This window comes from Sinohyriopsis cumingii, unplaced genomic scaffold (assembly GCF_028554795.1).
Source record: "Sinohyriopsis cumingii isolate HCF-2022 unplaced genomic scaffold, ASM2855479v2 utg000622l, whole genome shotgun sequence".
NCBI lineage: Eukaryota > Metazoa > Mollusca > Bivalvia > Unionida > Unionidae > Sinohyriopsis > Sinohyriopsis cumingii.
In genome coordinates this window covers 1,179,756-1,194,976 of record NW_028315918.1, presented here as the reverse complement: position 1 = coordinate 1,194,976, position 15,221 = coordinate 1,179,756, and the positions used below count along the sequence as shown (strand labels likewise).

At 35.2% G+C, this 15,221-nt stretch overlaps 1 protein-coding gene across 1 annotated transcript in view; it reads right to left on the bottom strand.

Annotated features, from left to right (window-relative positions):
* The window catches only part of LOC149773647 (uncharacterized), a 47,321-nt gene extending 42,761 nt beyond the window's left edge, over positions 1 to 4,560 (bottom strand). Inside the window, exon 1 of the mRNA XM_089946129.1 lies at positions 4,023 to 4,560. The gene's annotated coding sequence lies outside the window, so the exon portion shown is untranslated. The remainder of the gene's footprint in view (positions 1 to 4,022) is intronic.
* Between the last annotated feature and the right edge of the window lie 10,661 nt (positions 4,561 to 15,221).

The window sequence follows — 15,221 nt, the reverse complement described above, 5'->3', positions numbered from 1 at the left end:
AAGAGTAACATTAACAAAGCCGCATTCCACGCCGTGAATGAGAACGCTCTCATTAGAAGAAGGTAAAGTACTTTATGATAAAAGACTCCAAGAGGCTCCCGTGTTCCTTAACACTTTAATAGGGATAAGATTGGCAGAATCACTTATGAGTGATATAGAGCCTTTTGGCATAAATATTTCATAATTCTCCATAATAAAATCAGACTGGGGTTTGTTAGACTCAGCAAATGTATTGCTTACAATTTATCATCGCGACCTCTTAGAAATAAGAACATTTGGAATAGATTCTTTAGCCTTTCTTCAATCTGTATCAATACCAAATAACATTCCTTGTCTTTTTGCAATTGGTACACGTAGGAAGAGAAAAAAAATTCTGATCAATCGTACCAGAAACTTCCTTGCTACAAGTTGTGCCAGTTTGAAACTTGGAAGTGCTCGTAATATGCCGAAATATTTGTTTTACCAGAAGATTGGCCGAGTGGAATACCCACTGATAAAAGAAATTTAATAAGCTAAGGAATTACCGTCAGCTGTACGAGCTGCATTTTCTAAAGTTTCGACCTCGTGCATATCATGGTAAGTTTTAACATCACTTTCGACGCAGTTCTTGAACTCTACAACTAATATGATCTGTCTGAGATTTTCGTAGTCTTGACCAACGTTCTTGGCTAAGCATCACCTATCAAATAAATCTTCTTTTTCTCTTGCAAATTGGTCATGGGTTTGTCTAGTTTTTTGTATAATCCCTAAACTTTTGTCGATAAGCCTCAGGTGACAGCTCATGACCCTTCAAGATATATTCGTTAACCAGATTATAATCAGCACTTTGATATATTAAGAGGGAAGTGTAGATATCACGAGCTTTGCCAAAACGTGCTCATTTTAATAACAGAGACCAGTGCTCTCCTGGCCAATTCAAAGATTCAGTAATATTTTCAAAATGAGGGAAATGTGTATCTACTTTTTCCTTAAAATGTGCTACTAACGTACCATTTTTAGTATTATCAAAATATTATTTTTTGTGTAATGTGAGCAGGGTGATGTTTGCTAACCAGCTAATTATTTTAATTTAAACTGAAATCCCCTTTCTTCCTTTTCTCTCTGGATTTATCTTTCTTCGTTTTCACATTGCATCTGCATTTGCTTTAGTCTATCTTCTCTTTATCATTTTTTTTCTCTATCTCTTTCTGAAACTGCACAGTTTCTTTTTTTAACTGCATTTGTCTCTACTCTTTCTGCAACTGCTTTTGTATCTCCTACTTCTGAAGTAGCTTCAGTCATAACTCTATTTCATTCTCCTTTTTAATTTCAATTCCAAGATTTACAAGTTAGAGCCAGATGGAGACTTACTAATCAAACCTATAGCACATATTGACACAACCTTTGTCTACCAAATACTGGACCAAAATATTTTTTATTTCTTGCTTTGTTAAAGAAGCCTTTTAATTCAGAAAAATCAAATTGTATGGCAAGCTGGAGCAATTCATCCTTTCTCAAAGACTTTAACCGTTCTTGCGAAGGATTTTAAAAACGTTCTTCACTTTATATGACATTGTACAAGCTTGTTGGTTTCATTAAAACTTTGTGTGAAATAATACCTGGGACTAAGACAATTCCAAAACAAGAAGACTTTAAAAAAAATTTTTAAAGCAGCAGAAAAAATGAAAACCAACAAAGAGTTTTGTAAACGTCAACAAACAATTTATTTCGGTAAAATACGCAGTGAAAATATAAAAAACACCTAACTTACGGTATTGCGAATTAAATTCCAAATAACCCCAGAATTTCTAAAAAAAAAACAAGTCCTAATGAAATCAACTTAAGTGGTATTCCAAAATAAATCCAACGCTGAAAAGTGTTGATGTGCCTGTGATGGAGTGATAAGTAATGATTTTCCAGCAGTCTTTTGTTGAATCTTACTAATAATAACGGAGATTATATCTATATTTGAAGTTCACTATAAAGGCAAGTCTCTATATCCGTGAATATTATTTTAGATGAGCACTTTGTATTTCCACTGACTAAATAATTTGAATCTATAAATTCCAGCCCAAATGAAACATTGGATACAGTAATAATACAACTGATTCTGATTAGATTTTAGAGCACGAATGGATAATTTCTAGATAAACAAGATTATACAGTCCTCTACTTGACCTTAGGTCACAATTAGCATTTTCTTAATAAAAAACCCCAAACAAACTCGTACCAAATGGAAAATTTCATTCTGGGAGGTTCCAAATGTTTACAAGATAAAATCGTAGTTATAATTAGAAGGTCTGTTGCTAAAAGAATAATATAAAATGTGGCAAACAACAGGTAGGCATTTCATGGGGAATTTCCAATGCTCTGCACTCAGATTAAGATAAACATGATTACAAAACCAAAATCATCGATTCAGGTCAGGTAGAAAATGAACTTGATTTTGGACAAGGTCAAGTCCAATGTACAGTTATCCATCGCATAAAATGAATTTAAAAATAAAAACAACAAACAAAGTAAATTAAATATACAATGCATGCCCACAAGCTTAAGTAAGTAATTTTAATTTAAATTACTTATGCATATACTAGTAGTGCACAATGGTTCAAGATTTAGGATTCATTATCAGAAGCCGGGCTTGAGGTTGGAACACATTTGCTTATGTATGTATAACTACAGTGGCGGAAACAGAAATCTAAATGTGCAGGGCGGTCGGAAACAAATGGTTGAGTGGTTATGGGGACGGAATCCCTTGTGGTCGTCCAGAGGAAGAGACCACACAAAGCTACAGCGCTTTAAGACTTTCCAAGACGACCTTTGTCATGTAACTGTAAAGAAGACTTCACTTGCTACCCCTCCCCCTGCTAGCTACTCCCCCCCCCACATCAAATGATCCACCGCTATAATTTGAGTAGGGATAACTGAGAAAGAGAAATTTTCATGGCATTTAACCATCTGTTGGTTGTAATGTATATAAAGGGAGGGTCCAGTGTATTAATCGAAAGACATATCGTCCACAACAACACTTTAGCAAATTCTTAACTTTTTGTCTAATTAATGTAGAAGATGGAAAATTACAAAAACCAGAGACAAGAACGTCAATATCCAGGTGGGTTCTTCGAAGAAAGAGAGGAAAAAGGATGGATGGTTAGTTGTGTGGGAAAGTACTTTCGCTAATAATGTTTGGCATGAGATGATTTAGTTGAAGACAATAATAACTACTAGCTAACAGGCAATTAGCCTATTCAAAGTTGAAGAGAATATGTATATCTATATATGTAAATACTGTAGGTAGGTCGGTAGGAAGAAAGATGAGTGGGTTTATACGACTTTGTTAAAGAAAATAATGACTCATTTACAGACAATTACCCAATTAAAACCTGAAGACGATGCTTATATCTTATATATGTAATATATTGAAAGTTGGTAGGTAAGTAGGAAGACAGTGGGGTAGGCGTGTGAAGAATATTTTGTTGAGTATACCAGTGACTAGCTTACAGACAATTAGCCTCTTGAAAGCTGAAGAGGACAGATGTATGTAAAGTTCTACGTATGTACTGGAGAAAAATATATATAATGTTTGTTGGGTGGGTAGGTATCTTTCGCCAGCAAAGTTAGAAGTGGTTGAAGCTACTGAAGACGGCAAGGACTAGCTGACAGGCAATCAGCCTATTTATATTTTATGGACGTAGGTATAGATGAATGTATGTTCTGTAAGTAGGTGGGTAGAATGGTAGGTAAAAGGACGTCCTCAAGGGGCGGGTGATGCGGATGACATAAACGGGTGGGGCAGGGGGCGCCATTTTGCGGATTTTCAAGTGTATTTGTTTGAGTGGGAGTTAGGAATGCGACGCTAGCCATAAATCACTAGATAGCAGGCAATTAGCTTATTAACAACTAAAGAGGTTATGGATGTATGTATGTATGTACAAACTGATAGATACATATCGGTACGATGAGTTTGTAAACAACAACAATGAAAACAACAACAATGACGACGACAAGTCCTATAGCAACCTATCCTTTTCGATTAAACATACCTTTGCCCGAAAGAAGTCCAGACTGTTCCACACTTAAACACGTATATTCCGAACTTCCATTAGGAATAGATAATCCACCACAAGTAATTAATAATGTTGGCTTATTATTCCAGGTGAATAAAGCTTTCCTGTATATTTAAATTATTTACTCACTGCTGTGTACATTCAGATGACAGTCTACTCATTGCTGTGAATTGTTTTGCAGTCTGGTCCCTTGTTCCGGATTTCAGAGCCAAAAATCAATACACCATTGCTGTAGAAATTTCATGTTTGATTGTCAACTCGTTGAAGCTTGAACAGGTAAATAAATACCAAGTACATGGATATTATGAATAAAATGGACACGAGCTAGGTTACGAAAACGCAGCCACACAAGAACACCAACTCACAAAGGCCTGTTTGTTTTTCGAGAATATCGGTATTTAGTAAAAATAATAGCCAATTGTGTGAGGAATAATTATCCGTCCACCACAAAACTCCCCTGTCTTGTAATAACACACACTAAAATCATCAGCATGTACGGACAAGTTCCAGTTGAATTTTTACCGGTTATAGAAAAATGACATAGCACTTAGTGCTTTGTGCCTGTATGAACACACACATCTAAAATTAGTTACCTATATGATTTCTATATGTAATGGAACTTAAGTCCGTAAAAAGGGAGTGGAGGTATCAACTATATATTATCATCGTTTTTCCATTCACTGGGATTTCAGTTAAGTCAAAAGTCGAGCTAATTTGAAGCGTAAAAGGGATTAATGGTGTTCTGTCCGAATAGATTACTTTAAGGCTAAATTGTAAGTACTCTACAATGCACTTGTGTTCATAGCCATGATCTGTATAACCTCCAAGAATGTCTTATTTCGCAAGAAAGGACGCGTGTGTGTGTGTGTGTGTGTGTGTGTGTGTGTGTGGAGATAGATAGATATATAGATATATAGGTAGGTAGGTAGGTAGGTAAGTAGATAGATAGATACATAGATAGATAGGTGTTTTAAATTCTCTTCACCTTCAATACTCAGAACTGAAATATGTTTAATAAAGATGTACTTACCATCACAGTGCCTAGAATAACCTAAATAAAATATGAACGTACGATAGAACGGACAGTGGTAATGGCCAACCCACTGGTGTGACCTAACAAATAGACGCCTTGTTCAATATGGACTATCTAGCGGTTTGTAGTCACGAATCTAAGACTGGTGTTGTTGCTGGTGTGTGTGTGTGTGTGTGTGTGTGTGTGTGTGTGTGTCGGAGGAACTGTTTGAGTCGCATGAACGTTTCTGCCATTTTGGGGCAAATTGTATACGGACCATTCCTTTGAATTCTTAAGCCTTACCTGTAATGGTTAGTCTCAGTTCGTGGTTGGGTTTAACTTGGCTTGATGTTGGCGATTACTTCTGATTAGTGTTCTACACAATATATCATGTAAAGTCAATACGTGATAACTTACTTCTGATTATTGGTCTACACAATATATCATGTAAAGTCAATACGTGATAACTTACTTCTGATTATTGTTCTACACAATATATCATGTAAAGTCAATACGTGATAACTTACTTCTGATTATTGTTCTACACAAAATATCATGTAAAGTCAATACGTGATCACTTACTTCTGATTATTGTTCTACACAATATATCATGTAAAGTCAATACGTGATAACTTACTTCTGATTATTGTTCTACACAATCTATCATTTAAGTCAATACGTGATAACTTACTTCTGATTATTGTTCTACACAATATATCATGTAAAGTCAATACGTGATAACTTACTTCCGATTATTGTTCTACACAATATATCATGTAAAGTCAATACGTGATAACTTACTTCTGATTAGTGTTCTACACAATATATCATGTAAAGTCAATACGTGATAACTTACTTCTGATTATTGTTCTACACAATATATCATGTAAAGTCAATACGTGATAACTTACTTCTGATTATTGTTCTATACAATATATCATGTAAAGTCAATACGTGATACTTACTTTTTAAAATAAGAACAACTTACACGTATTTTGATTATCCATGATTATCTTTTTTACGATTTCTGACTTCAAATTTTATTTATCATAATTTGGTACTATAACGGTTTAGAATTTAAAAAACTTGTCTATCATTTTAGAATGCTGTCTCTAATGTACTTTAACAAAACGACTTAAACAGTCAAGTTAGACACTTTAAATAGGAACATACAAGCTTACTGTTACTATAAAATCGTACTCACCATTCAAACACAGACTACTAAAATTGTATGTAATATTTAACGGTGTTGCTAAGGACAGGTATATGGCTGTCATTGCCAGAAAAAGCAACACACACACACACTAACATAAAAACAGATAGCTTGTTGATAGTAATGAACCATTTCGAAGGTTCTTTCCGACACCTTGAAGGATGAAAGAACATGCTTGTTCAATATGGATTATCTAGCGGTTTTTCCTGTTGAAACTATAGCCGCTAATGAAACTTGGAAAGGAAACTGTTATGTTCACGCGCTAATATTAATTTTCTCTATTTATATTCAGATCAAGACAAGAAAACGGCTTCCATCTCTAGCATTAATTGACATATTTGTATTAATATTCAAGATCGAAGAAAATAGGGTCCATTCGTTATTAAAGATTATATTAATATCTTAGATCTACACTTACATAATATTTTCCTGAGCAATGGTGGTATTGTGTCATCAACGCTTAAGTTTAGCAGTAATGTTTGCAGTTTTTATATGCAGACTTGGGGGAGGGAGGGGAGGTGACGTGATTTCGCGGACGTAGGTGACACAACCTAGGTTTTGAAGTATTAGAGAAATTTCGACGACGATATTAAACATTACATTTAGAAACTGGAAAGATATTAGAGGTTCTACAATACGAACTCCATCTTTACTACAATTTCGCACTTAATTGGAGTGTTTCTGTATGAGTATGTACGGTTCAGCAGAGGGATTTCGTGTTCACTCATGCTGACAATAGTCTATTTGCCCAACTGAATTATAAACAAGCACACGGCAAAGAAATCAATCCCTGATTGCGACAAGTATAAACCGATCAAAGCGTTTGGCATATATATATATATATATATATATATATATATATATATATATATATATATATATATATATATATATATATACATACATACATACATACATACATACATACATATATATATATATATATATATATATATATATATATATATATATATATATATATATATATATATATATATACATACATACATATATATATACATATATATATATATATATATATATATATATATATATATATATATATATATATATATATATATATATATATATACATACATAGATATATACATATATATATACATAGATATATACATATATATATATATATATATATATATATATATATATATATATATATATATATAGAGAGAGAGAGAGAGAGAGAGAGAGAGAGAGAGAGAGAGAGAGAGGGAGATGTTGATACAAACTTTCGAGTAAATTTTCCAATACTCTCAATTCATTAGTTACAAAATATGCTTCAGAAGCTTCCATCCTGGTCTATTTATATGCATCAGCTTTACGCTATTATTGACGTCACTTGATCACATCGCCTGGACACAAAATGAAAATGTTACAAACTTGCCTTTCTTTCTTTCTTTCTTTCTTTCTTTCTTTCTTTCTTTCTTTCTTTCCTTCCTTCTTTCGTTCCTTCTTTCTTTCTTTCTTTCTTTCTTTCTCTTTCTTTCTTTCTTCGTACTTAATTTTAAGACCGGTTTCAATGCATGTAAAACAGTCTGGAATGTACTTGGCAAATACAGCAGTTGAAATTGTTTGCTAAATAAATTAGTTGAGAGAATGGCGTCGAGCACTTTAATAATAAATACACGTAAACTTAAATTATGCGTACACATTGGCGGAATTATATGGAAGATGCAGCCAAAAAATACATAGATACGCACGCACGCACGCACGTGCGTGCACACACACACACATACATACCATACATACATACATACATGCATACATACATCTGTTTTTATAAGAACTTATTTTGACTGGCGTATTATGGGTGGAACCCCAAAATCTATTAACCTCCTACATTATCTATATTCTGTATAGTGACAACAGGGGATGAATATATAGTGACAACAAGGGATGAATTTTATTTCATGGTATATAAAATACTCCCATGAAGTTTGGACCATATTAGCACTTCTTCATTTTTTATTTATCATATCTACAATAACGATTGAGGAAGGTAATGACCCAGTGGCTTTCCCGGATTTTTCCTCCAGCAGTTATACTGACCCTATAAACTCACAACAACAACAATAACCTTAAAGATTGACTAAATAAAAGCTACTGAACACGTATCTTTCTTCCAATTATTCTCGTTCTAAACCCTTTTGCTGTCTCCATCGAAGGGCCTGAGGAGTCCTAATCAATTGTAATTTTATATACAATAGAAAAAGAGAACACTATCAACTTCCAGTCAATTTGAGATGCTATCGTCGTTCTCCATATTTCCCTGCGGGTTTTGTTTATTACATCGGTCATGTATGCAAGTCAAAAATATTGTCACACTTGCGTTGTAACGTTCACACCATATGGGTTTATAAGGATGAGACCATGAATATAGCATGTAATATAATAGCATAATGTTTCAGAGGGATAGCACAAATTCGGAAAACACTTTCTCAGAACCTGCAAATATTTTTCAAGAGTCTTCTTTTACCGCTAATCATTAATTGCTTATATTTATAAACATTCATCCTTTAAATGCAAAAATGAGGAAACATTGCTTTTGGTTTTCATTATGGAAACGAGAACAAGACAGAAGACGTTGATTTTCATCACCTCTATCTAGCGACTAACATATTTTATAATATACTTTGTTATCGGAAACATTGTCCCATCTACCGGTTTCAACATGAAACTTATAATTTGCAGCTCTAAACTTAATTACGATTCTTATTTTATTCTTGGCAATGTAAAACAGATCTTTTCAAAACCATAACTAGTCTTAAAAACTTAGAACTTTAGTCTTTAGGTATTTGTCTGTATTGATTTTTAACCGCAGTTCTACAAACTTTGTTCACCATTTAACTGACATAAAACTTGATTTCTCCATATGTAGCTACACCCATATATTCTAATACAGATTTTACTTCTAGCATCCATTGTCATAATTATCACAAAAATGTTTGCATAGGAGAGAATATGCATGAAGGAAAACAAGTAGTCTAGCCCATTAGTTTTAATGGGCACCGACCAAGTTATAAGGAAGAAAAGATGAATTGGTTCAACTATATTCGATCTTACAAATCCCCAAATTTCACAAGCATGTGTTAAAATCGTAAAATGGTCTGATCGAACAGATTCAACTGAAAATATATATGCTTTAATTTGACTATATGAAATCAGTAATAAAACTACCTTAATATAAAAAATTAGACATACTAAGAGGATCAGGATGAGGGTCAAAATTTCATTTCCATTCTAAGATGTAAATAAATTTAGGTCCTTTACTGACATTTTAGTGAAGAACATGACAAAAATCAAGTAGACTAGGAATTCCCGAGAGGAAAACCAATGTCCCTAATTTTGATCTCATTAAACATGTTTACAATCAGATTATCTTTTCCCTTGATGTGCTTAATGATGATATTGTTTACCAGGAAATTTCTTTTCTCAAACGTTCATCTTTGAGATGATTCATCCGGCTATTTCACAGGTGTAAAATCTACAAAGTCAATGTAGATTTTTTTTTCGTTCTGGAACATCTGGAAACAAGTGATCATATTCAGATAATAGCTGATTTAGTTTACACTTTCTTGTGGCTGCAGATGCGAAACGTTTCTGTTACAGATTGTACTATATTTCAGAATTCCGAAGATTAGTTTGACCAAAGTCACTATGGTTTGATTGCATTGCGTCGTGTAAATCTTCACTGTGTGGGAGTGGACCACTAAACTGATTTAATAATTAACAAGCCTGTCTCGATCAACATACTACTCCTTTGGCATATTTATATGGCAAAGTTATTTCTGTTCCAGCTTCCAATGAGTGAAAATGATGTAATTCAATTCACTTACTTTCTTTGCATTTGTATACGGAATATAATGAATAGCGTGGAGAAGAGTTTGAGGTTCGGGCAAGAGAGTGAGAGCTATGTCACGCAGCTGCAAAGTCCTTTCTTTTGCATTTGTGTCATCCCTTAAATTTCTTGTGACTGAATGGAGTGAAAATGAGATCTTGCTACTTCATAAGCCTTTGTAAACGCTTATTTCAAGTAAGAGACATAATCCAAAATGTTAATTCCTGAACCGTCGGTTGAACAAATTTACTCTTTAGAAACATTAATGTCCCAAGGAAAGTATGTCCAAAAACTAATAAAAATAGGACTAAAACCTAATGAATCTTGAACTGATTCCCTAACAGCAAACAACGGTAAATGAACACCCCTCAACTCAATGTTTTCTTGTAACCTAGCAATATGACACAATCATATTCTTCAAAGTCTGATGAAATCTTTCCAAAGCCCATTGACTTTCACGGCGAGAGGCAGAAGATTTCGACTGCTGAATGAATAATTCCTGCATAACGTGTTGGAAAATTCAAAACAATTAACTTGACTCTTGATTAGATTGGACAGATTTGGAAAGGTCACAAACTGTGAGGAAAAAAAAAAACGAAAAAAAACCCCCAAAAAACAAAAACGGCAACGACAATTATTAAGGCATTTCTTTGCCATGGTTTTAGTTTTAATATTCCTGAAAGGTATCGCTTCTGTAAATCATGTGGCTGCACATAATCTGAGCAACAGTTGGTTGCTTGACTTGGTCTATGGTAAGGGACATACAGTCTACCATTATTCTGCTATGGTTCGTCAAATGCAGGAATAGGTTGTAGATAAGCCTTAGGTATCCTCTTATTGGATTTTCCTACCACTTTACAAGTGTGACAAAATCTACAGTATCAAGAAACATCACTTTTAATATTCGACCCATAGAAATGATGAAAGATCTTGTGATAGGTCGTATTGCCCCTAATTGATCACCCAAGGGAATTTCTCGGGCTAAACTAAGAATTTCCCGTCAATATAACTTAGGAAAAACAATTTGATAGCTCATTGACCACTCGTCAGCAACGTGTATATCAGGTGGACTTCATTTTCTCATTAGGACCCCATTTATCGCATAATAAATTACTGATACTTTTATGGATTCAGTGTCTCTTATAGCCCCATGAAACAAACACGAGATTTCAGGACCTTGTTCCTGTTCGACATTGAGTGATTGTCTTTTGTTACCCTGATTAAACTAGAATATACACTCATAGACAGAAGTTAGCTATGTAATTATTAACAAAATTAAACACACAATATATTTATGCATAATAATATCCACCGGAATTCTCCTCCATCTGTGGGATATACAAGGTAATCGATTTGATTTTCTATTGCTGAACCTGTGAATTCCATATAACCTTGTGGAACGTACAAAGGGGAAAAATTGCGTCGCCATTCATAAGGTCGTGCAGTCCACATAACTCAGCAGAGAGGTCTCCGTTGTAATTCATCTTTCCCAGTCTTTATCCATGATGAGTTCATGTCCGATGTTTTCGCTGCATTTATGTCGCCCAAACTTTCAAACACGTTCTGCAGTCACTCATAACATTCCTCCTTGGTTTCTTAGTCTGCAAGTTCGTTTCTTTGCAACACTGCAAAATGGTGGTCGTTTTGAATTTTGACTGGAAACAGTTTATCAAAACCCTTTCTCTCGTTGTTTTCCTCACCACGATGCTTCATGTTGCTGTATTGCTCAGCATCAGTCCCACTCTTGTTCTGTGGTCGTCATCCTAGTTGGGCCGTCATGAGTAGAGATATTCCGACGCCATGGTGAGTTGGCCTAATGTTGTTCATCGTACCATACTCAGTCCTAGGGTCTCCAGCCTGTGCCTGTCATGTCTTTGACAGGTCGTTCACTCCCGTGTCTCGTACAGTGTTCTCGTATTCGTGTCGCAATGCTCGTAGCAGTTTTGGTGGAAAGAAGATTTCTTGGCAAGTCGGTTCCAACGCAGGTTTAGCTGGTCTGCTTCAAATACTCTCACATGGATCGTCTTTTCTGATCCAATAAAGTTTCGTCTGTATTGGTTTCTGCAGCGTGACTGTTTTATCTGGTGTGGGGGTGGATGGGTGCTAGCCCCACGTAATTATCCGGTTACGGCAGAGTTTTTCCTCCGTTAATACCGAACATATTGCATCGTATATGAAATACATCTGATATTTACACAGGAAAAGAAAGTATTTTTATTTTATGTCAAAATTAATCCTGTACTGAAGCACACCACCCTTTTCAACAATTCGCCTCATATTCACTGACTGGACAAATAAACATCAGCGATTTAAGGGGTGGTAGGATTGTTATGACCTATTTTGTTGCAGTAAAATTACATTTTTGACATTTTGGAAGCTATTTGACCCTATCTGACCAAAACAAACTTCGATTCCGATATGGATCACAGTAGATTTACCATTGTTGTGCATATAGTAAGGGGAAATAATTTAATAGAAACGTGATCGGGATGGTGTCAAATTTTGTCAGCAACATACAATCTTCATTTAAAAGGTAATGCCGATTCTATTTATTTTGTTGTAGCTCACAAAATTATTGACTTACATTTATACAGCTATAACTTCTGAAAGCACGCCCAATCAGGCGTCACGTGGCTTAATGGGAAATCTTGTATATTTACGTGTGGAAATATATGGACACATTTTTCTCATGTGCAAATGTAGCAATGAGGAAAATATGAAAATTATTTAGCCAATAATGTTTTATTTTTCACACTTAAGAATATAATAAATATATGAATGCGTATATATATGTCATAATATATGTATGTATGTATGTATGTCATAAAATGTATTGCAATCAATAACCTTTTAAATGAACAGAATCTATTTTTATTAATCAATCAAAAATAATATATGAAAAATAGTACGAAAACTGCTTATTTTATAACAAAATGGTAATATAATAACAAAAGCATAATAAAGGTTTTGATTAGAAGTGTATATGAATCTTGGAAGTAGACTTAACCCAATTATTCAAGTTGGAGCAAGTTTCCTCCTGTTCTTAGACTCTCACGGATGGCTGCACGCCACAAGGATATTCCATGCAAACTGTCACAGTACAGACATTTGTGCTTTTAAACTAAGGAATATGTGCAGACCCATAAAGTTTATGAATCAGTCACAGAATCCAACGCGTCAATCAAAATTAATTATATGACAGCTTTCTCGTCACATGTTTCCACTGTTCCGAATTGCGGTAATCCGTAGAGTACCAGTCACTAATATGCCACAGATGGATGTTAACAAGTTGTTGTTGTTGTTGTTGTTGTTGTTGTGGGTTTTAACGCCATTTTTTCAGCACACGATAGGCTATACATGGCGGCCAGTATTAATGGTGGAGGAAGAATCCTGGAAAACCCAGGAAAGAACCAACGACCCACGAGAAGCTACTGGCAAGCTTTCTCACATACCCACATTGGCCGAATCCGAGACTCGAACCCACGCAGACAGAGGTGAGATGGCAGTGATCCGTAACGGAGAGCGATTTAGACCACTCAGCCACACGGGGCCCCAATGTTAACAAGTGGAATATTGGTTAATGAAGTCTGTGGTGCTGGGCAGACCGTGTAGTATAGTAATGCACTCGCTGGCGACGAAAAGACAACAAATGAATCAACGCCAGAGGGGAAACACTAAGATTATGGTGTGTGTGTGTATGTGTGTGTGTGTGAGGGAGAAATGTTATGTCAGGAAAGTTTAAAAAAAACGGACAAAATAATTTTTGTTCTGTTTTCCTTCCCACAGAAACCACTACAGTAAATATGAGCTAGCAAAAGGTCATCCAGACCATCGACAGTGAATCAAATCAAGTAGCAGACAAACCGTTTTTAAGAATCACTCCAAAGAACACAATCCTGAAATTATACGTTGACATTCTGGAATACTAGCTGATTTTAACGTCAAGCATGCAAATACTCCGTTTGTCAGGTAGAGTTGTAAAGGATTGTTCAAGATTCACATTGTCAAGGTATTTTTCGTTTACCTAATACTAATACAACCATTAAATATGGATGGGATCAACCAGATGAACACAGATATCTTCTGATAGTAAGCAAATCTGACAAGCACCGATACAAGTTAATATTCTGGTGATTCTGTCATTGCCAGTCCACTTCTTGTTAGTAAACTATTGATACATTGTTGAATTTATTTTAAGGTTTGGTTAATGGCTAAAATGGGATCTTCCAAATGAAAAAAATTCTTTTCAGAAAAGTGAAAGTTTTAATTTGAATGGTGAATAAAAAGGTCAACAGAACTTTTAACTCGTATTGGTGTCCCTCATATTTATATTATGTCAGAGATCTTGATTTTTAATAAGATCATTAATGGCAGATATATATATATATATATATATATATATATATATATATATATATATATATATATATATATATATATATATATATATATATATATATATATATATATATATATATATATATATATATATATATATTGGGTTCTAAGGGTTATCATCGCCGGGGGCGGATGTGGGAGATAAGCAACCACTTCCCTTGGAAATCTCCCAATGGCTTGCGTCTGATAGAGCCTCTGACAACCAAATCCAGCTCCAGGCCTTCACGAGTGGCGGAACCTGTTTAAACTGACTGGAGAAGGGATGACAGGCGAGTTTCTGGCGCCTCAAAACCAGATGCTTCGGGCAGATGGGGCTCGTTAACCTTGTGTGGTCTCCCATCTAGGAGAAGGTAAAAACTCCGATTTCAAACCTTCGCTGCCTTGCGACTATACCCTCTCATGGGGAAGGCTAAGGGAGTAAACCCCAACAGAAAATCTGGAGAAGGAGTCCCTAAGGCGACTTGGCATTGATTTCAGTGTCATCTCGGCAACTCATGCGACGCAGCTGGTGCCATGACGTATCGGCTTGTACTTTCCCTTGGATCCATCAGCTGCGTGGAGATGGGGATCAGCTGCATGGCCAAATAGTTGATTCTCTATATCACCCTGCCCAGGCTTGCGCCCTGGAGAGGACACTCCAGCTTCGCTCCATAGCGTCAACACAATACGGGAAGCAGCAGTTTACCGGTTATA